Source organism: Fukomys damarensis, unplaced genomic scaffold, assembly GCF_012274545.1.
Source record: "Fukomys damarensis isolate Sample0158 unplaced genomic scaffold, DMR_v1.0_HiC HiC_scaffold_13, whole genome shotgun sequence".
Lineage (NCBI taxonomy): Eukaryota > Metazoa > Chordata > Mammalia > Rodentia > Bathyergidae > Fukomys > Fukomys damarensis.
The window spans coordinates 20590364-20612359 of NW_022900925.1; the positions used below are offsets into that span (position 1 = coordinate 20590364).

General features: G+C 37.1%; 1 protein-coding gene and 1 non-coding gene across 3 annotated transcripts in view; both read right to left on the reverse strand.

The window, feature by feature from the left end:
- Myo1d (myosin ID) overlaps positions 1–21996 on the reverse strand; it is a 302321-nt gene that overhangs the window by 254401 nt on the left and 25924 nt on the right. The window lies entirely within an intron of this gene.
- On the reverse strand, positions 11157–11281 carry LOC117285909. The gene has a single exon (XR_004517040.1). It is a non-coding gene; the product is annotated as a small nucleolar RNA SNORA18 (small nucleolar RNA).

The following is a 21996-nucleotide window of genomic DNA, read 5'->3' on the forward strand; positions in this document are numbered from 1 at the left end:
ACCATGAGGAAGGGGCTGGGGATTTAGCTCAGTGGTTCTGCCGCCTGCCTCACCAGCACAAGGTCCTGAGTTTGATTCCCGGTACCAACAATAATTTTTTAAAAATTCAGACAAATTTGGCCTTTAGGAGGAAAGCAGAGTACTAACGATATCCAACATGAGACTACACAATCTGGGAAAGGTCTGAGAATAAAGCAGGGCCCAGAAGGATGTGAAGATTTGACATGTAAAGCAGGAGAGCCAACCAAGCATGTTCTACACCAAAGGGACAGTATAGGCTGCCATGAGAAGAATTGGAAACTTCAATATTAATTATTACATTTGGTTTTGAATTTGGAAATTATTTAAACAGTTCTTTTGATGTCTCTGTACCTGATTGCTGTAGCACTATTAAAACTGAATTTAAATAATTCAGGTTGCTCTTAATGGACAAAATTTGAAGAATAGACTACAACTCTTTAATAATATTGTCAGATATTAGGTGTGGTTGTTTAAATATGGTTTGTCACCTCCAAAGCTTATGTTAGTGTTTAATCTCCATGGTTAAGGATTAGGAGGATGGAAACTTAATCTGACTATGGTGTTTAGAGGTGGGATGTTTGGGAGTTGATAAGGGTTAGTCATCGGGGTGCAGCATCTATGATGGAAGATTTTTTGTTTTCTAAAATGAGGGAGAGAGACCAGAAGACACACAGACACACACATACACACACACACACACACACACACACAAGGGTAGGTCTTATTTCCTGTCTCTGGCCACTTAATGCTCTGTCACACCTTACAACTTTCTCAGCAGAAGACTGTCACCAGCTGTAGCCCCTTGACCTTGGACAAGAGCAAAAATAAACTTTGCTTTATAACTTACACAGTCTGTGGTACTGTATTTTTATGTACAGAAAACAAGGGCAAAAAAAAAAACATTTGAATGTGACTTTGCTTTGAAAATACTATACTATGTATTTGCAATTAGTAAACCATGAATTATTTCATTGTATTTATACTGTGGTTTAATTTAGTGGATATATGTGATAACTGCAGATATTACAGAAAGTTATTGGATGCAGCTTTATATATGAGTTTGAAATTCAGTATCAAAACACACTAGGTGCCCAAGGCCACTGATATTGGAAAGAGTTGTGACTCATTCTGATTCTCTGTATTCCAAGAGCCCATGCAAGTGACCAACCTTTCACCCTGCAGAGTTCTCTAAACAAATGTTTGTTATGCTGATGTTTGAACTGGTTCTCTGCTGCCCTGGAGTCTCTGATGATTCTCCCCAGCACCCTGAGTGGTGGGTCTAGGTGAAGCCTCTGTATGGAAGAAAGGTTGGCTGAATATCCAACAGCAGCTCCAGCTCAGTGGGAAGACAACTACAGTACTGGGTTGAGACTACACTGCTATGGAGGAAGATATGAGATTGATAATTCAAGACCTGTTTAGCTTGAAGATCAAAAAGGGGAGCTTGAAGGTTCCAGGTTCTTTTCTAGAACAGATGCTGAAAGATCAAGAAAGGTAAAGTAAAAGGCTTGCTCTTCTCTAGCCCCAGTTTTGGAGGTCAAGGAAGCATTGCAACATTTGCGGTATAGTCAGAAAGACCTGGGTTCAGGTTCTGATTCCATCCCTTGCTGAATCTTTGATCTTGGGTTAGGAGTTAACTGTGAGTTGAGGGTGTTACACCACACAGGGCTGCAGTGGAGAACCTATGGCATGCATGCTGTAGCCGGCTGTTATCACTGAAAACTCAAAAAGGGTCACTATCACTGACACAGTGTTATAGTGAGTACCAGATGAGACTGAACAGGCCAATCTTGGGTCCAGCTCTCTATGTCTGAAAGTGGTAGAACTAGAAAATCTTTAAAATATTTTCCTGCTATAATATCTTATGAAGTGCTACTTCATTTTCAGTTAGAAACCTCTAAAGAGTAAAAAGGAATTCTACTAACAATTTTGATGTCACTTCTTCCTTGCTTTCCCTCAAACTGGAATATTAAAAAAATAGGACATGCCTGGAAAGTGTTCAACCTACAAATATGGAAGTCAGCGGCCATTGAATAATAACTGCAGCTGGTTATTCACTTTATTCTGAAAGTGCCTACTGTTGCTGTAACTTTTAATTGAAAATTTTATAATATTGGCTACAAGTGATCTGAAATGACACAACAATATGCTTCATCATAGAAGTCAGTTTGTCCTTTTTTTTCCTGGTTTGGTTAGTTTGGTTGCAAGACAGGAGGCTACACTACCTTGATTCTGTCTAGGAACATTTGCTGTGAAGTAGGATCTCACAGGAATCCTGAGGTAGAAATTGCTGGAACAGAAACTGAAGGGCCATCTCACAGAGTGTCTCTCCTCTCATTCAGTCCCTTCCCCACCCTTAACAAAACAGTTCTCTCTGCTTTGATTGCAGTTTCAGCTCTTCATTACATCTGACTAACAAATGGCCGTGACCTGCTATGGCACCCACTGCTGTCATTCTCTACCTTGGGTACTTTCAACTGGATTTTATGTTTTATGTACACATATGAAATTTTTCTGCAGGAACTGTCCACACACATTAGATTCCTCAAAAGTTCTCAAAAAGTAGTAAGGACCACTGTGCTTCTATTATAATCATTTATTTTTTTAGTCCTGGAGCATGTGACCTGAACCAAGAGGACTGAGACATGAACTAAACTAATGAGTCTATATATTAAGTATTTCAAAAGCTTACATTCCCTCTTATGATGTCATTAAAAGTATAAAAGTGTCCTTTTGCAAAAAATTCCCTTTCTCTACCAAATTGCTTTTGCCCCTTTCGTGGAAGTCATCTGTCCATATCAATGGGCAGAGTCACGTTCTGTTTCATGGTATACCACCTTTAGTTTCTACTAAAAATTCTTGTAATCATTCAGACTTCCAATAGAATAGTAATGATACTACCATTTATGGAGCTTTGAGTAAGAGTGAAACAGTGTTCTGAGGGACCTGATGGTGATTAACTATAGCATTTTCAATTTTGAAAAGGCCATTATAGAGAATCTAGTATTTTAAGATAAAATTGGGATTTACGTAGGCTGCATCTTTGCCTGAGGTCACAGAGCCATTAAGTGATAGCTCAAGTCAGATCCAGACCCAAACCCTCTTTCCCCAAAGTCTGGGCTCTGGTCTAACTCACCACACAAAACTGCCTCCCTGAAAGACAAATTCATTACCAAGGAACATAATGGCAGTCAGCCCAAGAACACTTACACAAATAAAAAGCAAGTGATAAAAGCTGTACTTCTAAATCATCATCAAAGGATAGATTATTCAATTAAAATTAGATCCCTATTCTTGTACGTTATAGGAAAATAAATTCCAAATGCATCCCCAGTACAATAAAACTACAGAAATAGAAAAAAATATATAGGTGAACATTTGATTTGGAAAGGGTCTATATAATCATGATATGAAACCCAAAGACCATAAAAGGAAAAGCTGACAGATTTGACCATATAAAAGTTTAAGTCTCTTATTTGGCAAAAGTCATTATACACAGTGAAAAGGACAAAAGGAAAAATACTTCTAGCTTCTATAATAGAAGAGTAATATTTATAAAGGAATATAGTCAGTAAGAATATGATAAATAGTAAAAAGGCTATGAAGACAAAATTTTGAGAATATAAATAGCTAAAATATCTAGGAAAAGATGTTCTACCTTACTAACAACCCAGGAATGTACAATAAAATAGTGACATTCCATTTCGTTCCTACTGAATTAACAAAGGTGTTTACATTCACAAAATCTGGTGCTGAAGAGACATGGTTAAATAGGTTGGGCATAAGAATCAGAGAGAGGAATTTAGTACCAAATATCAAAGAGCACTAAAATGATGAGTGTGTCTGCACACAAGTAGCTCAACAATTGTAATGTAGGCACACGTCCTACAGAAATGTTAGTGAGCCAAGTTTGCAAAAATATATATACACAAGGATACTCAGTAAAGCATATGCAGAATAACAAATTATTACAGGGGTCAGGGGCTGGGGATATGGCTCAGTGGTTCCACCGCCTGCCTCGCAAGTGCAAAGTCATGAATTTGATCCCCAGTACAACAAAACAAAACAAAACAAAAAACACACAAATATGAGCAGTAGAGGGAGGAGAGCAATTATATTCAAACTGAAAAAAACATACAGTCATTGGAGTGAGGCAGAATCCAATATACTCAGATGGAAAATGGTTAGGATACATTGTATTAAATGGAAAAGAAACCATGATACACATGGAACATTACTATGGTATGGTCTCTGTTTTTAAATCTGAATTATTTTCACACAATCATTTTCCCTTTTCCTCTCCCCTCTTCCTCCTTCCCTCCTCTTTACATTTAACTGGTTGGTTGTCTAAATGCAACTCCCGAAGTATTTATTTTTGGGGAGTAGGACTGATGGAGGGGAGGAGAGGAAGAAAATTTCACATTTCATTTCACTTATTTCTGACTGTTTAAGTGTTACTAACATGTTTTTATTTCAGCTATTAAAATTAGGATAAAAAGTAAACAAATTAAAAGCAGTGAAAAATTTAAAATTTAGACTAGAGGGTTTTACCTAAAGAGCAACATATCCTTTTATCTCAACTGTGACTTATGTAAAATTTTTGATACTACAAGTACTTGTTGAGGTTGTTCAGCTTTGTACATATTTTTCTCAACCAAATGAAATATTATTCCAACAAAAATTTCCATAATACAATACTTTACAACACCAGGTAGTTCCTATTTCAGGGCGAATTTTCTTAAAGTAAGATCACATGCTCATACGCACTGAGTTTTGAAACTTTTGGTATTTCTAATTGCTGGGCATGATGGAGGTTAACTGCTTCCTTAACACAGTACTCATTTTGTAAATGACAGAGGATATTAAAGTGCTATGGAAGCATTTATTTAATTACTTTATTCTGGGAGTGGACTACTCTAGGAAGTATACTACTTCAAGAATTTTAAGGTGTTTTAGGATCTTGATGATACATCCTCTCCCCCTTTCTGAATGCTGGTTCCTTCTCCCACATGCGTACCTCCACTTCCACAGAGTTCAGCCACACTTTACTGGACTTGCCAGTTCACTTATCTGCAGTCAACATCCCCTTCCTCACCCAGTTAGCACAAAGCCCGGACAGGAAGTCAATAAAAGTTTTGTTAACATGAATGAATAAATGCTTTTAGGACATATGTGAGAAAAATTTATAGGGATGCTCTACTTACAACAGCCAGCTTAAGTTGTGGTTTCAAAAAGAATAGAAGCTTCAATGCTCAGTTGCAAATGAATAAATCTATAGCTTAAAAAGTTACCTATAGAAAAAATGTGCATTGCTTCAAATTTCTGTTATTTAATAAAAATTAATACCAAGCAATATATATAGCTGATCCCACACACCAAAAATCCTACCCTGATTTATAATACTGCAGAAACTACATTTCCTATTCTCCTAATGGTGAAAATTGTTATCTGAACAGAAGATAACCAGTCAGTACTACTTATAAACTAATCTGATGAATATGAAATTATTTTGAGGAAATATGAAAAAGTACAGTATTTGATTATACATTTCTCATGCTACTGCATAATTTCCTGCCAAAGTCTGATACAATCATAGTCAGGAATCATATTGTAGGATTCCACTTAATATGGGGTACAGAGAATAGTCAAATTTATAGGTACAGGAAGTAGAATGGTAGTTACCAGGAGTCAGGGGAAGGAGGAGAAGGAGTTATTATTTAATGAGTTCCAGTTTGGGATTATGAAGTTTTTCATATGGATAGTGGTGATGACTGCACAACATTGTGAAGGCACCCATACTACTAAAGTGTTGAACTATGAAAAATTGTTTAAAGTGTAAATTTTGTTACGTATATTTTACCATAATAGAGACAAAGGAAGCATTTCATTATTTTTTAAAGCTTCTCTATATTTTAAAACTTCCTTTTTTTTTTTTTTTTTTTTGGTACCAGGGCTCGAACTCGGGTCTTTATGCTTGTGAGGCAGGCGCTGGAACTACTGAGCTAAATCCCTGGCCCAAAACTCCCAATCTTGCCAATCAAAATGCACACACATGCGCAATTCAAGAGAAAGACAGGGGGTGGGGTGGGGTGGTGCAGAGAGAAACAGCAGGGAAGAAAAGACATCACTAAGTTTAAAGACAAATTCTAGAATCTACAGCCCACAAAGCAGATGGTCAATGACTATGTACACAAGGAATTGTCCTTTATGCCAAAGTAATGAGGAAAAAGTAAGCTTTAAAAAAACACACTCTCCTTTAAGCAGACAAATATTTTCAGAAATCTGACTTACAGGTAAAATATGATGCCTACTCTTATTTACAAAGCATATTTTCACTAGGGAAAAAGGGATAAAATTATGAAAAATCAAGAATGAACTTTTATTGAGTTGGAACCATACCACTGGTGAAAGCACGTGACCACAAACCACTAAATACTGGGCAAAGAAGGAACTACTGGACTTGGGGGAGGCAAAAAGTACACTGGAAAGCACTCTGAGTTAAGGCCCAAGTGGACAGAGCTGATGTGGAAGCCAGTGTTATTAATGTCAGGGATTATTTTCCAGAAAAGTTGGCAGTAAGAGGTAATTGTTTTAGGTAAGTAAATCAGAGTCTCTTTTTATTCTCTAGTTATATCAGAAGGAGAAGCCAGGAAGCAGGTGTGGACAAATCAACCAGAGAATGAGGCCCCTCTTGGCAGTACTATGCCACGTTCCAATGTTCACTTTAAGTCTGTACTTGCATGTGGGGGCAGGGTGTGGTGACAAGGAGCAGGAGACAGGGAAGGAAAACACCATGTAAGACAGTGCACAGAATCAATCATTTCATACCATTAAAAGTGTAGAAGAGCTAACCTATTTAGAGTTCTTACTTTGTCCAAGGAGGCAAGGTGATACTCTATGTGCATTTTTCTCTTTTATTCTGTCTTATTGATTCTGCTGGTTTTGTATTATTATGTTTCTATTTTGCTGCTATGGAAACTGAGGCACATACAAGTTGAGTAAACATCCCTAGAGCCAGGGTATTACTAAATGACAAAGTCCGGAGGCAAACCTTGGGACTGACTCCAGTGCTCACTACAGTCACTGAGCTGCACCGCCACAATTCCACAAGCAGGAGAAAATAAGTTAGGAATAAAAATGGAAATGATGGAAACTAAATATGCTATCGTGCAGGCCAAAATAAACTACGAAACATTTACTTTTGAGATGAAATCCTGAAATAGCAGCAAAAGGCAGCCTAACATGGAGGAGGAGCTAAGCCAGCACTGGAGCGCGGAAATTAGATAAGGCCCATTCTGAGTGCCCAGGCTGCTTTCACCCTTCCCTACCTTTGGGAGGGAGCAGATTTTATCTGTACATCAGACACGCTCATTTTCAAATGGATGGGTAAAATTTATGCCCAAGTTGAAAGTTATTTTTCTACTTTCAAATATATATATTCTGTATTAATCCTAGAAATATGGGGTTTTTGCAGCCATACCAGAGGCTGTGCCCTGGCTGTATTATTTTCTAGGACTAGGAGCCTTGCTCTTCAAACAAGAAAGGAAATAGACACAGTTACTGGAATATGCGTCTTGTAGGATTTCTGTAAAGCAGAAACAAGAAGTGCCTAATAGGAACTGTCACAAAAAAAGGTCTCTCCATCCTCCCTTTCCATTAATCAAATAAACATACATTTCTCCTCAGATGAAAACAACTGATTTAGTAGGTTAGTGATATTTTAACTAGCAGATCATCAAATTTTCCAGGTAACTGAAGCTCAGCCCTAAAATCATACCTACAGTTAGAAAATGAAAGGTCTGAGACTGTCTTCTATGAATACAGTGAATTGATTATATTTATTTTAGCTTTCTTAAAACAAATTTTACTTTATTCACCATAACTATGTTTTAGATAATGGGGGTAAGTGGAGAAAACTGGAAAATGAAATCAAGGTATTTATCATTAAAGTCTCCATCCAGAGACAACATGCAGGGCATTTGAAATGGCATTTATCACAACATTATACTGAATATAGGGAAAATACTAAAACTGGTTATTAGCATGGTACCCTAGGAACTGCTGTCACTGAATTAAATACAGGATGAATACAAGAGGGAAAGCAGATGTAATTTTCTGAAAAACAGCCGAACATGAAGCTGACAAAAATAATGCTGCAGAGACATAAAAAGACATTAAAGACATAATGAAAGATAGTTTTCTACTATTTGTGATATGAAGTCATTATTTTTTAAAATCATGAGGAAATTTATTTATATATCTATATCTATATATGTATATGTATATATAAAAAGCCTGGGTAGCTAAACACAAAATCTTTAGAATGGTTATCACTAAATAGACTTTTTTCTTTTTTTTCCAAGATTTATTTTCTGATTTTCCACAGGAAGTTTTTTTTAAAAAAGTGGACATAACTGCAAAAGGCAAGGAAAGGTGAAATTTTTATAAATATATTAGTGGCCTGTGGTCAACAGACACAAGAAATAATGTCACAGATTAAAAACAATATAGATTTTGGCATAGCACTAAGCAGCAATTTGACAGAATTCCAAACTAATCAGAAATACTTTCAAAATTCTGCTGAGGAGAATAACATTTTTTAATCATATGATATTTAGTTGGAGGAAAAAGAATAGCTTTTTGTTATATTTTTACTGTTAGGTCATGCTGAGCCTTTACTGCCAGAAACCTCTGAAAAGTACCCTCTCCTGAAGGCACGCAGATAAGTCCTCACAGATGGAATTTACTTTTTTATTCTTATTAATTTGTGAATACTGCTGAAGCAGTGTTTTCAAATAACAAAAGACTTAGTAATCCATTAAAACATCTGTGAAAGAAGAATACATTCACCAGGTTTATACTAATTTGTTTTTATTTTGGTACTGGGGACTGAACTCAGGACCTTGAGCTTGTGAGGCAGGCGGCAGCACCACTGAGCTAAATCCCCAGCCCACTAATTTGTTTTTAGAATGATGGTTTACTTACAAAAGTAACCTATGCTCAAATCTGAATAAACAAGCCCCCCCCAAACCACACAATATAATTACTGATGTGACACAGAGCAATAACAAGAACTGTGTGCAGTAAAATATTGTACATTATTGCACTTATTAACTCAATTTGTGTTCCAAATTTGTGCTCCAAATGGATTGCCTTCTACATACCTAAACGTAACTTACGTTGGGGTTTTTGTACTTGGGTTTACATATTATTCTTAAGCAAATATTTAAAGTTCACTGTGACCTGCTGCTTTCCTTTCCCAGAATTTGAATGGTCTAGCCCCGTAATCAAGGATGCCATTATCATTACACATAAGGGCAAGGTGCTTTTCACCATCTCCTTGCTTTTTCCAGGTGAGATAATGTAATCCTCAACTCAGCTCAGCCACTTACTAGATGTGTGATTTTGCATAATCATCTTTCTAAGCTTCTGCAGTCTCATGTATAAAGTGGGGGTAATTATTGTCTTGTGGGGTTACAGAGAGTCATTAAATGAAGGTACAAAGGCATTTAGCACAGAGCCTGGCAGGAAGAAAGTAGCCCAAAACTTCCATGTAACTACCACAGTTCAAATTCTGCCTCTACCACTCTGAGCTTTCTGAACTTAGCAAGTTATACCTCTTTGTCTGTTTCCTCAATTACCAGATGCAGGTAATTTAGGGTATCCACCTCAGTAGTACTGTTCAGAGTTAATTCAAATAAAGTGCTCAAACTATGCTTGACACAAAGACCTTACATGAATGTTAAGTCCATGATGTGAGCTGAGAGGAAACCAGTAATAGCACTTCCAGGTGACTCTTAATTCTATTTTCCTCTGCCTAAATCCTGTCTGGAGGACTCTCTTTAGTTTTTTGTTTGTTTGTTTTTACATTTAATATCTATTAGATGAAATGCCTAATGCATAATTGGCTTTCCATAAATCTTAGAAAAATGAATGAAATTCATGAACTCAGTCTCTATATTTTTCTTTGGCAGATGGTGTCTGAAACAATTACCCCCAATTTTCTACCCATGTCTAAATGCTCACCACAATATATTCTTACTAAATGGCAATTAATCATGTATGTTGGGGCCAGGGATTTAGCTGAGTGCTGCCATCGCCTGGCACAAGGTTCTGAGTTTGATCCCCAGTACAAAAAAAAAAAAAAAAAAAATCATGTATGTGAGGACAAACATTAAAAGGGTAAAAGATTTCAATAATAAATAAATACTCATTTTGTATCATTATACCAAGATGGCTGTTTTCTATAATTATTTACCAACATAAATAATAATTTTTCAGTAATGATACACTAAAAAAAGTATCAGTGGTTATGTATTTTGAAGTGTGTAGCAATAAAAAAGATTAAATATGACTTACAGCTCCCAATCTTCTTATAATTATTATTCCATAAATCAGAGATTAAGTCTGGTGTACTCTGCATTATTTCCTAAATATATATTTTGCATTTGTTACAATTAACTTGCAGGCTGTGAACAAACACTGATAAGAAGAGCAAAGCAAGCTAAAAAAGGAATGTGAAGAGTAGTGACAGCTGCATGAAAAATGGTCAGTTTCACTAATTTTTACTGACTTGAGAAAAAAGTAGGTTTCATTTTTAACTCAACAAAATTGTATTTAAGGAATTTCACCTGCTGTGATTCTTTTACTACCAAACAAGGTCATTTTATTTTTTCTAAGGCTGAAGCTCAAGATTTATCTTCAAAATAGTCTGTTTTAAAAGTAACTGATGCTTAGGGCCGGGGATTTAGCTCAGCGGTTCCGCCGCCTGCCTTGCAAGTGCAAGGACCCATTTGATCCCTGGTACCAAAAAAAAAAAAAGTAACTGATGCTTAATCCAGCTATCAGCCCATAGTTTTATAAATTGGATTACTTTTATCTCTACCCTTATTATGGACACAGTAATGACAGCCTTAAAATTCTCCACCAAGGATCTCTGGGTCTAATTTCTTCAGGTAATTCACTTTAGGGTATCTTTTAGGGCAGGTAGATCTGCCTAGTTCTCAATTGCTGATAATCTTCTCTAAACATGAATGAGTTTAAATCATATCCATTCCTAAGTTATCACTCAGAAATAGTACAGATCTATGGTGTATGTTAATACATACAGTTTTAAAAATGTTAGGTCTTCCTTTTGTTGTCTTATACTTCCCTCCCACAGGCCTAAGAAATAGTCTTGAGTAAGCAAAACCAGTTACTTTATGAGATGTTTCCAACAATTTGCAACTAGTGAAGAAGCTCCACCAGGATACACCTCAATGGCATGCTTTAAATTAAAAGCAATATGTAAAGAATAGAGGTTATACTGGGCATGGAGGCACACACCTGTAATCCCAGCACTCTAGAAGGCTGAGGCAGAAGGATTAAAAGTTCAAGTCCAGCTTGGACAATTTAGCAATTTACTAAGATCCTGTCTCAAAAAAAAAAAAAAAAAAAAAAAAAAAAAAAAAAAAAAAGATGGGGATGTAGCTCAGCGTGACAGCTTTGGGTTCAATCTTCAGTATGCACCTCCATACATAGCACACAAAGTCATATTGTACATGATTTAACAACTCGTTGTCTTTTAAAATGTAAGTAACTCTTAACAAGTTAGTAGCCTGATTTACTTGACCAAGTATTTTTGTGACTGTAAAACATAATCTAAAATTTCCCCAAAGGATCTTTATAAGATTCTAAAATAGTGTGAATATAACACTGCCTTGAGTTTTGGGTGTTCACATTGTAAACTGTTTATAGAAACAAGTTCCCTCAGAATTAATTTATATTTCTAGCTTAGGCTTCTGCTCTGCTTCTCAGGATCATATATCCAATCTGCCTCCTTAGCATTTACAATATGACATGTTTAACTGAGCTCCTGATACTGCCCCAAACTTGCTTGTTTTCTACACCCCGTCTCTGATGTGCTAGCAATATTTACCTTTAAAATACATCCAGAATCTGATGACTTCTCACCACATACCATCATCTCTCACTTGGGTTATTACTGCACAGCTTTCTCGACAGTCTCCCTGCCTCTGCTGTGGCCTCCCCCGTTAGTTTATTGTCAAAACAGCAGCCAGATGGATTCTGTTAATGTGCAAGTTACATCACGTCAGTCTTCTGCACAAACCCTTTAACAGTTTCCCAATTCAGAAAAATGTCCAATCTTTCCACAAGCCTTTCTGACTTCAGTCCTCCCACAGCTCTGACTGCATGTCCTACTCTCCTCCTCATTCATTCTTCTCTCACCTGGCAAATATGGATACCTGATAAACATCTGCTGAATGAACAAATGAATGACCTTCTCCGAAGTTTAATATTTGATGTTATGTTTAACTTGATCAATATTACATACAGGACAGAAAAGTTTATGAATTGTCACCAAATCAGTAGGTTCTTTGGGAGGGATGGCAGGTTATTAATTCAATACTTCTAGGAAAAATAGCAGTGATAAGCAGATTGGGTACCAGCCCTCAAGGAGCTAAGCGTCAAGTGAGGGTGTCCAGCTCCTATGCTCTTAGAGCCATGATCAAAACGTGCCCGTAGGATTGGCCAAGATCAGTGACAGGTTCCCAGTTTTCCCAAGCTAGCATTTGTGAATTATCCTCAATTCTTTCTTCCTTGCTTTCTAAACCAATTAGCCAATTTGTTATCAAGGCCTCTTCAGTCAACCGCAGGAATGTCCAGTGTGCAGTCCAACTCTAAATGCACTATTACACAACCCCCCAACCTTCACAGGCTGCCACCTGAGAATTACCGTATTCTCTTAAGTAGCATCCTGTCAACAATCCTCCCGCTTGTAGGTGTCACACTCTAGGGCTGGAGTCACTTCCTCCAAAATAAATGCTATTCCCTTTCTTAAACACCAGTTTATCCTGTGCATCACTGAGCAGTGCATTTATTTACAAAATGACCATCCCAAGTGTTGCTTGGGCAGGTGTCATTTCTACCAGCTGATTCTTGTATTGAATAAATTTGATAAAACTGTAGTTGTTTTATAAAAATTAATTAAAATATGCAATTTTTGGTCATCCTGTATTTAAATAATTAGACTGGTTAATGGTTAAATTTCTTCAATAGCTGCACATTGTCTAAAAAAGGGTGCACAAGGTCCTGCATGAGCTGGTCTCAAACATACCTTTACAAGTGCATCAAACTCAGCTCTACCCTCCCTTCCCTCAGATACCATTCCCTGCCTGGCTACTTGGTAAATACTCATTAAGCAATCATTCAATACACCAATAAAATGTTACTTCCTCTGAAGCTCCCTCCAATTCCATGCTGGAGAACATGTTATTTTTCCCAAATTTTAAAAAATTTGAAATATAAAAGTATACTGTTAAAAAAAAGTACACTGTTGGAATTTGAATATATGTGCATACACAAATTTGGACAGATATATTACATATATGTATATGTAACTTCTCTATAGATCAATATCTAGGATATTTTCATCACATTAGAGGGTTCCCTTGTGTTTATTCTTAGTCAATTCCCCCACCCAGAGATAACCACTGACCTGACTTCTATCATTAACAATTAATTGCCTATTCTTTTATTATATGGATAGCATCACTTAGTGTTTTCTTTTGATCTGTCTGCCTTTGTTTACCATGTCAGTAACAGTCATTCTTGTATCACTAATTTGTTCTTTTATTAATACCACCCAGTCTTCTACATAGGAACATACCACAATTTATTAATCCATTCTCTTCTTTATGAACATGTGGATTATTTCAACTTTTAGGTACAGTGAATACAGGTGCTTTGAACAACCCTGTTTAAGTCTTTGGGTAGACACACAAATTCTTTCTCCTGAGGAAAAATGCTGGGCCATAGAGCGAATATAAATCTAGCCTGAGGAGATTCTGTCACACAGTTTTCCAAAATAAATGAATTAATTTATACTCGTCAGCAAAGTTTAAGAGTTCCAGTTGCTTCACATCCTCACTAGTATTTGATTTTTGTCAGTCTTTCTAATTTCACGCATTGTGATAATTGCATAAACTATCTAGTTGTGGTTTTAGCTTGCATTTTCCTAATATGAAATGATATTTTAGACTTCATATTAATTGATTATTTATCCTCTTTGTAAAAGGCTTGATTTTTGTTGCTGCCCTCTCCTGTCTTACCCACACCCCACACCCAGGGATCAAACTCAGGACCTTGTGCTTGTGAAGCAGGCATGTTGCCACTGAGTTGAATCCTTGGCCCCTTTGCTTGTTGTTTTTAACTAACAGGCTTTGTATTTATTGGTGAGAGTTCTTCATATGTTTTGGCTATGAGTCCTTCATCAGATATATGCATTATAAAAATCTTTTCCCAAACTGTGGCTCATCAGATGTATGACACTATTAATTATTTTCATACTATTAGACATAGAGTGTTTCTAATTTTTGCTGTAACTTAACACTTTGATGACCAAACCCAAAGCTTCACCTATACCTAATTTTTTTCTTAAGCTAGATTGACAGAACTAGAATCCCTACTCAGTATTGATACAGGCACTCTCAGAGAATCCTGTCAATTGGTACTGGTACCCAACAGTGCATGAGAAGATCCACTCGCCATGTTCTCACTGACCATGGCTTTTTTAAAAAATTCATTATCAGTCTGATAGGGGGGAAATCAGTATTTTATTGTTTTAATGTTTAGTTCAGTGATTACCAGGAAAATTGTATTTTTATTTTAAAAAATTGTTCATTTTGCATATATGCAGTTAACAAGGGGTCTTTAGAAGTTTTTTCATTTACTCTGGGTATTGAGGTTTCCTTTTCATATAATATTTTACTAGATTTTAATGTTGCTTTATATTTATAGCAATCATTTCCTGAGTTGTAGTATAGTTTGTGCTTTTTAAATTTTTATGTAGTTGAGTCTGAGGTCACATCTAAGCTTAGAAAGTCTCTTCCCTTAAAATAGTTCCTATAAAGATCAGTATTTCCCCATAAATACTCATATCCATCCCCTTACAACTTTTAAAAAAATGTTATCTCTCTAATTCCTTAGCAATCTATTTTGGGGAAGTACTATATTAGACCACCTTTAAGTCTGACTCTTTTCCAAACTGAAATGCAGCTGTGGAAATAACATGTATCAAATAAATATTCTTTCTCTTTTTGAATTTACAATGCCTCATTTAAAGAAAAATTTAGTGTACTTCTAGGATGCTTTTTTTTTTTGTACCAGGGATCGAACTCAGGACCTTGCGCTTGGGAGGCAGACAGCGGAACCACTGAGCTAAATTCCTGGCCCAAGGATGCTTTTACAGTTGCATCAATTTGTCCCCCCACCCCAGTACTAAATACTGAAACTTGGAACCCTGAGCTACATCCCCACCCTTTTCTTTTATTTTAGACAGGGTCTTGCTAAGTTGCCCAGGCTGGTCTCAAATTTGTGATGTTCCTGCCTCAGTCTCCCAAAAATCTGGGATTGTAAGGGTGCACCACCATACATGACTGTTTGCCTATTCTTGCGACATCATCGTATCCTCATTTGACCAATATTTACTGAGTACTTACATCATGGTGAAGGAGACATACCTGGTCCCTGTCTCTACAGTGCTTATAGGCTAGTAGGGAAATGGAGAGAAATAACTAGACAGAAAGAATAACTAACTAATTAGAGAGAAATAACTAACGCCTTGGTGTGGTAAGTATGACAGAAGTGCAGGGAGCTAAGTAATGTATAAAGAGACCTGAAAGAGGACCTGAGGAATGAGGAAAAGTTTCCTGGAAGGCATGCTGTACATAGCTGAGCAGAAGAAACAGCATGATGAAAGATCTGAACGTGAAAGGCAAGGGGGCACTAGGAGAGCTCGAGAACATTTATTCTTGGCTGCAGCCCAGAGTGGGAAGGCAAGTGTGGCCGGAGCTCAGGTGGGAGAAGGGTGGGGTGGCGTCGTATCTTTAAGACCTTAAAAATGATTCTGTCCTTCATCCTGAGGGCAAGGCAAGCCAGAACATTCGGGGACTGGGGAGCAAAGTATTCAGATATGCATTTGGCTGTAAGAAGGACTACTTCGCTGTAAGATGAAGAGTAATTTGCTAAAGGAAGTCACAAGTATAGCCAAGGAGTGTTAGGACTTTGAAGAAGATTAAAGTCCTAACTCAACACTGTTCTTTTTCAAACTTTACTATGTTACCATCACATACTTATTTTTCCAGATTAACTCTAAAATTAGTCAAGTTCCCTCCTACACATTTAAGTCCACTCCAATTGTAATTTTATTTGGAATTGCAGTTTAAATTAACTTGTTAAGATCACAACTTCATTATGTACAATCCCCTCTAACCCCCTTTAGGTTTTTTGAGACAAGGTCTTGCTCTGTAACTCAGACTGGCCTTGAACTCATGATGAAGCCCAGGCTGGCCTCAAACTCACAGTAATCCTTCTGTCTCAGCCTCCCAAATGCTGGGATCATAGGCAAGCATCACCACGCCCAGGTCCTCTATGATTTTTAAACTGCTGCTAAGTCATATCTACATGACATATTTTCATAAAGATAAGATATGGTTATTAGTGAAACAAACAAAACTGAAAGGGAAAAAGGCAGGACAGGAGCCATAACAGCTTGAGCTAAAGTATAAATGTCAATAATCAAAAGGAAGCAAAAGTTAAAAAGGACTAAGCCTAAACTAAGAAAATACAGCAATCTGTTGGAGAGAGCCATATGGATAATGTTTAAAACAAAGTATTAAATAGAAGTACTTGGGTCACAACAAAGAAAAAAAAATCTTATTTTTCCAAAGCCAAGAAATGAATTTAAAAAACAATCATAATTTGAAGCAGGCTGGAGAATTACAAAAATAACTATGGGGCACAGTAATGGGACCTAAGAACCAAACAAGAGGAAAAGAACCTGGCAGAGATTTTAAGTGTTTTATATTTGTTTGCTGTTGTGGTACTAGGGATTGAACCCAGGGCCTTTGCCCTGAGCTACATCTAAAATTCTTTTTATTTTTGATTTGATATTCAGGGTCTCACTAAGTTGCCCAGGCTGGGCTTGAACTTGTGGTCTTCCTGCTTTAGCCTCCCAGAGTGTTGGGATTATTTTTTTTTTCAGCTTTAATTGAGTCTATTGGTACATTTTAGGTATACAGTACAGTTACATTCATTGTTGGGATCTTGTACCTCTACATGACAAGTCTTGATTCTCATTTTTTCCCCTTACCCCTGCCCTCCCTTCACCCCCTCCTCCTCTCCCCATCTACAAACACTTTATTTTCATCTTTTCATTATCTCATTTTTTTCTTTTCCCTTATTACCCTTCCGACTGTTAGGATTATTGTGTGCATCACCATGCCTGGCTTTTAGGTTAACCTAAATAAGTAGTAATTGTGTGTGGCATCAATTCATCAGTTACAGTGTGGATTTTTTCATACCTTTATTGAAGTGAAGCTGGGAACTGGAAACTGAGCTGGAATACAGTTGGCAAATGAGAAGAAAGAGGAAGAAAGAGAATGAAGGAGATTGGAAGAGGTGCCTCACCCTATATTAATCCTCCTTGTATGCTCAAGTAGGGACAGAGAATGCTGCCGGTGGACAAAACAGAGAAGCTGCCCATACTATTAGAACTATTTATTCTCATGATCTTTAATGCACTTTTTTCCACAGAAGATTTGTTTTTCTGAAAATGACTTGAGTCTCATTTTTTTTAATACAAATACTGAGCTATCTAATTCAAGTCAAAATATAAGGAATGGAAAGATGTGATGGTCTGACAAAACTACTAGGTAGATAATGCCAACAAGACATAATTCTTATGTACTTTCTCTTCCAGGGCTCCCGTTCAAAGTTGTCTCCTTGAGAAAGGAAGAATATTTACATATAAGATCTTGTTTCAATTGCAGTTTTCTTGTTAATCTTATGTGGGCAGAACATAATTCCTTCATTCAGGAGATGTTTATTCCCCTTGAGGCACTGAGGCCACAACGATGGAAAGACAGATGTACTTCCTATTCTCCTGGAGCTCATGCACACTGGAGTATACAGATATACAAATAATTAGATAACTACAGTCTAGGGCCTAGGGTGTTACTGGAACACGCAGGAGAGGCATCAGGGGCATTTAGGAAGGCAGCTGTGGGAACTGGTGTGACATACGGGCATCCCACAGGACCCAGGTGGGGGCCATGTGAAGAACTGGAGCCAGATACAGGATAGAGCTGTTCCACCCGGCTCCGAGTGCAGCTGTGCCTTGGGAAGCAGAGTACAGCTTCCCAAGCTGTGTTCAGATTACAGGTGTGCTCTCTAGCCTTGTCCATTTTCTTTGATGGGCAGTAATGATATCACCATTTCCTACGATGGTCACGATGTGAGAAAAGCTGGGAATTACTGCTTATAAAGAACTCAGGAGGGTCCAGGGATTTAGCCCGGTGATTCTGCCATCTGCCTCACAAGCGCAAGGTCCCGAGTTTGAAACCCAGTACAAAACAACAACAACAACAACAAAACCCTCAGGAAATACTGCTTTGGTTTCTCTGCTATAATTCATTCATATTCATTCTTTCAATCATTCTCTTTCTCCCTTCTCTCCCTTTCCTTATGTATTAGTCTCTTACTACTATTGTTTCTACTCTTCAATCTTCATACAGAACTTGACTGCCAAAAGTCACAAAATATATACTCCTGAATTTTAGCCACCAAAAGAGGGAGAAAGATTTCATTTCAAACAAAGAGCTATGAATAGCCCAGCTTATGTGCCCACCCCTTGATCAATCAACAGTGATCAAAAGGGAAGATAACTTTGTATTTTAAATTGTGCTTCCTGTGCTTGGAAGGGACAAGTGAAGACATAGTCTTTAAATGCACCAATGGGAAGTGGGAGTTCAGGTCTGCACAACTACTTCTCTGATAAGCAGATGGGTGATGCAGGAGGGTAGGGCATAATAGGAATATAAGCTTAATGGAAAGACCATGAAAGAGACATTAGGCAAAATAAGAGGAAGGGTAGACTAGGGAAGCATAAGAGGAATGTCTGGCAATTTTAAATTCTGAGCGCAGTTAGCAACCACACATGTATTGGTACCCTGTGCAGTACCATCATTTTCTCCAATAAGTCCCAGAAACCCTAATATTGGGACTATAGAAGCAAATTAGAAGAAAAGTTTGTGAAGTCAAGGGCTGAGGTTTTACTGGGTGAGACAAATCCCCAGAAAGGAGCAGACCACTACAGATTAAGACACAGAAGACAGGGATATAATGAGCTTGGGTTGATGGTCCTGGGACAGAAAGAAGAGGCAGGAAGCAGTATGAGAACAAGAAGATAGGTGGCATTTGGAGAGATAACCAAGAGCACAGGGGATGTAAAGCACGATAAATCTGCCTGGCTGCAAGGTTTCTCTGACAGTTAATTTCAGGAGTGCCTCAGTGGGCAGGGGTCACTTAGGTCTCTTAAGAGACAGCTGCACACTGGATTGAAGAGGTTTGACAGTTTCTTGATGAGAAATATTCAGTTATTCCATAGTCTTTATCTTTACAAACTTTCAGTCCCCCAAAAAACTAACAGCATTCTGCTTCACAGCCCAAGTGATCTACCTCTATCAGACGAAGCTGCATGCCACTTCCAAATGCCTCAGGTGCCAAACTTCCTCTTATGTTTTACATGGCTCCTCCCTATTCTCATTCAGAATGTGCTTGCCCACTACTACTATTCACACTTCAAAATCTCAATGCCTTCAAAATTCTGGTAAATATCCCATTTCTGTTAGAAAGCACCCCAAGATTCTTCTTAATCCAAATTACTATTTCTTTCACAACATAGGTTTTCAATCCATATTGTTATACTGTCATTTGTCTAATTTCTATTTTTCTTTAAAACTCTTATATTCACCTTTTAAAATGTATGTGTGCATACGTGCACACGTGTGTGTGTACCTGCACCTGGGAAATACTCTTGAAAAAGTACTAATTTAGCCAAAGTAGACAAGCATCTTACTCTAAAGCTCACAGGCCACCCTGAGTACCCATACAGAACAAACTCCTGTGACTAATGGGGAAGTGGAGAGTATGTCTACATAAAATGTATTTAAAGCTGCACAATAACCTACCAACTTAGTCATGGGATGTTAAATGAATCAAATGGAATGCTTAGTACTGACTATTAGCCTTATGTTTTTTAGTCATAAAATCATATTTTCTATGTAGTATACCAAGGAAATCCAGAGCCACCAAGTTTTCTCTTCCTCTATTTTGTAGGGGAACAGAAGGCAGAGAAGGGTTGGGGATTTGGCTCAGTGGTTCTGCCACCTACCTCTCAAGCGCAAGGGCCTAAGTTCAATCCCCGGTACAAAAAAATTAAAAAATAAAATAAAAGAAGAAGGGAGAGAAATAAGAGAGGAAGGAGTTGTTTACACATCCAGGAATCAGGACCTAAGGAATGGCAGAGTTTTATCCAAGTACTACAGGCATACTGTCAGATCTACACCATTTCTGAAGGACACATATATACACACACATAAGCTCCTCTAGTCTCATTTCAATCTAGGATTAACACGAAGAAAAATGCATTGATGATGGTAAAACCATTTTTCCTCCTCCAAATAAATATGATAATATTCATTTGAGAGACACTCTCACTCCCGGTTGAATTAATGTCACTTTTTCCACAGAGCAATCTAACAATAAATATAAAAAAAAGTAGGGCTGGGGATTTAGCTCAGTGGCTCCACTCTGCCTTGCAAGCGTGAGGTCCTGAGTCCCATCCCCAGTACCAGGGGGGAAGAAGATTCTACAAAAAGCAAACAAACAAACAAACAAAAAAACCCATACATTTTGACTTTTTAATTTACTTCTAGGACTCTACATTAAGAAAAAAGACTATATATGTGGCGGATATTTATCAAAACACTGATATCTTTATTGGTAAAATAACTGAATAATAATTTAAATCACCTCACCAACCAGTTAAATATTCTACTGTAGGGAATATATGTAAATATATAATTTTATTTGCATATAAAACATGTGCTAAGTGGAAAAAATATGTTTGGGAACAGTAACATGTACTGTGATCTAGTTTTTATAGAAATAAATTTTAAAGTAATATGAATATATATGTACATATAAAGATAAAAAAATAAATGCCAAGCAAGAATGTTATGAGGAGATAGTAAATTTTGGAATAACTTTTCTTTATACATTATATATTCTTATAAGGACTGAATTATGAACTTTCTATAAATTTGTATTATGTTTATAATCACAAATCTATATTTTAATAAGTAGATATATATTAAGTGTATGTAAAAACTGCCAATATATCTTAATGAAAAAATTATAGGCTAAACAATATATGTCCATATTTGTGTTTTAAAATAATTATACACATATGTGAAAAATCTAGAAGGCTAACTTAATAATGGCCATTCTGGGTGGTGAGATATTGACTTTTACTTTCCCTTCTTGGTCTTCTTCTGCCTTGACTCTCTTTTTAAACTAAAGACCATACATTATTTTTATAAAATTTTCATTTACAAACTCTATCTTCAATCCAGGCATGGTGTTACATACCTCTAACCCCAGCATTCTGGGAAGCTGAGCCAGGAGGACTGCAAGTTTGAGCCCAACCTGGGTAAGATCCAGGTAAGACCCTATCTCAAAAAAAAAAAAAAAAAATCCCTGGGGATGCAATTTAGTGTGAAGGCTCTGAGTTCAATCCCCAGCACCACAAAAGCACATGAAAAATCAGAAACAATTCCATTTTCAAACCTCTTTAAGAACTAGTAAGTTTCAATTTCAATAATATATCAACAGCTGGGGATTTAGCTCAGCGGTTCGGTGGCCTGCCTTGCAAGCGAAGTTCAATCCCCAGTACCAAAAAAAAAAAAAAAAAAAAAAAAAAAAAAAAGCAATTTAGTGAAGGCTCTGAGTTCAATCCCCAGCACCACAAAAGCACATGAAAAATCAGAAACAATTCCATTTTCAAACCTCTTTAAGAACTAGTAAGTTTCAATTTCAATAATATATCAACAGCTGGGGATTTAGCTCTCCGCG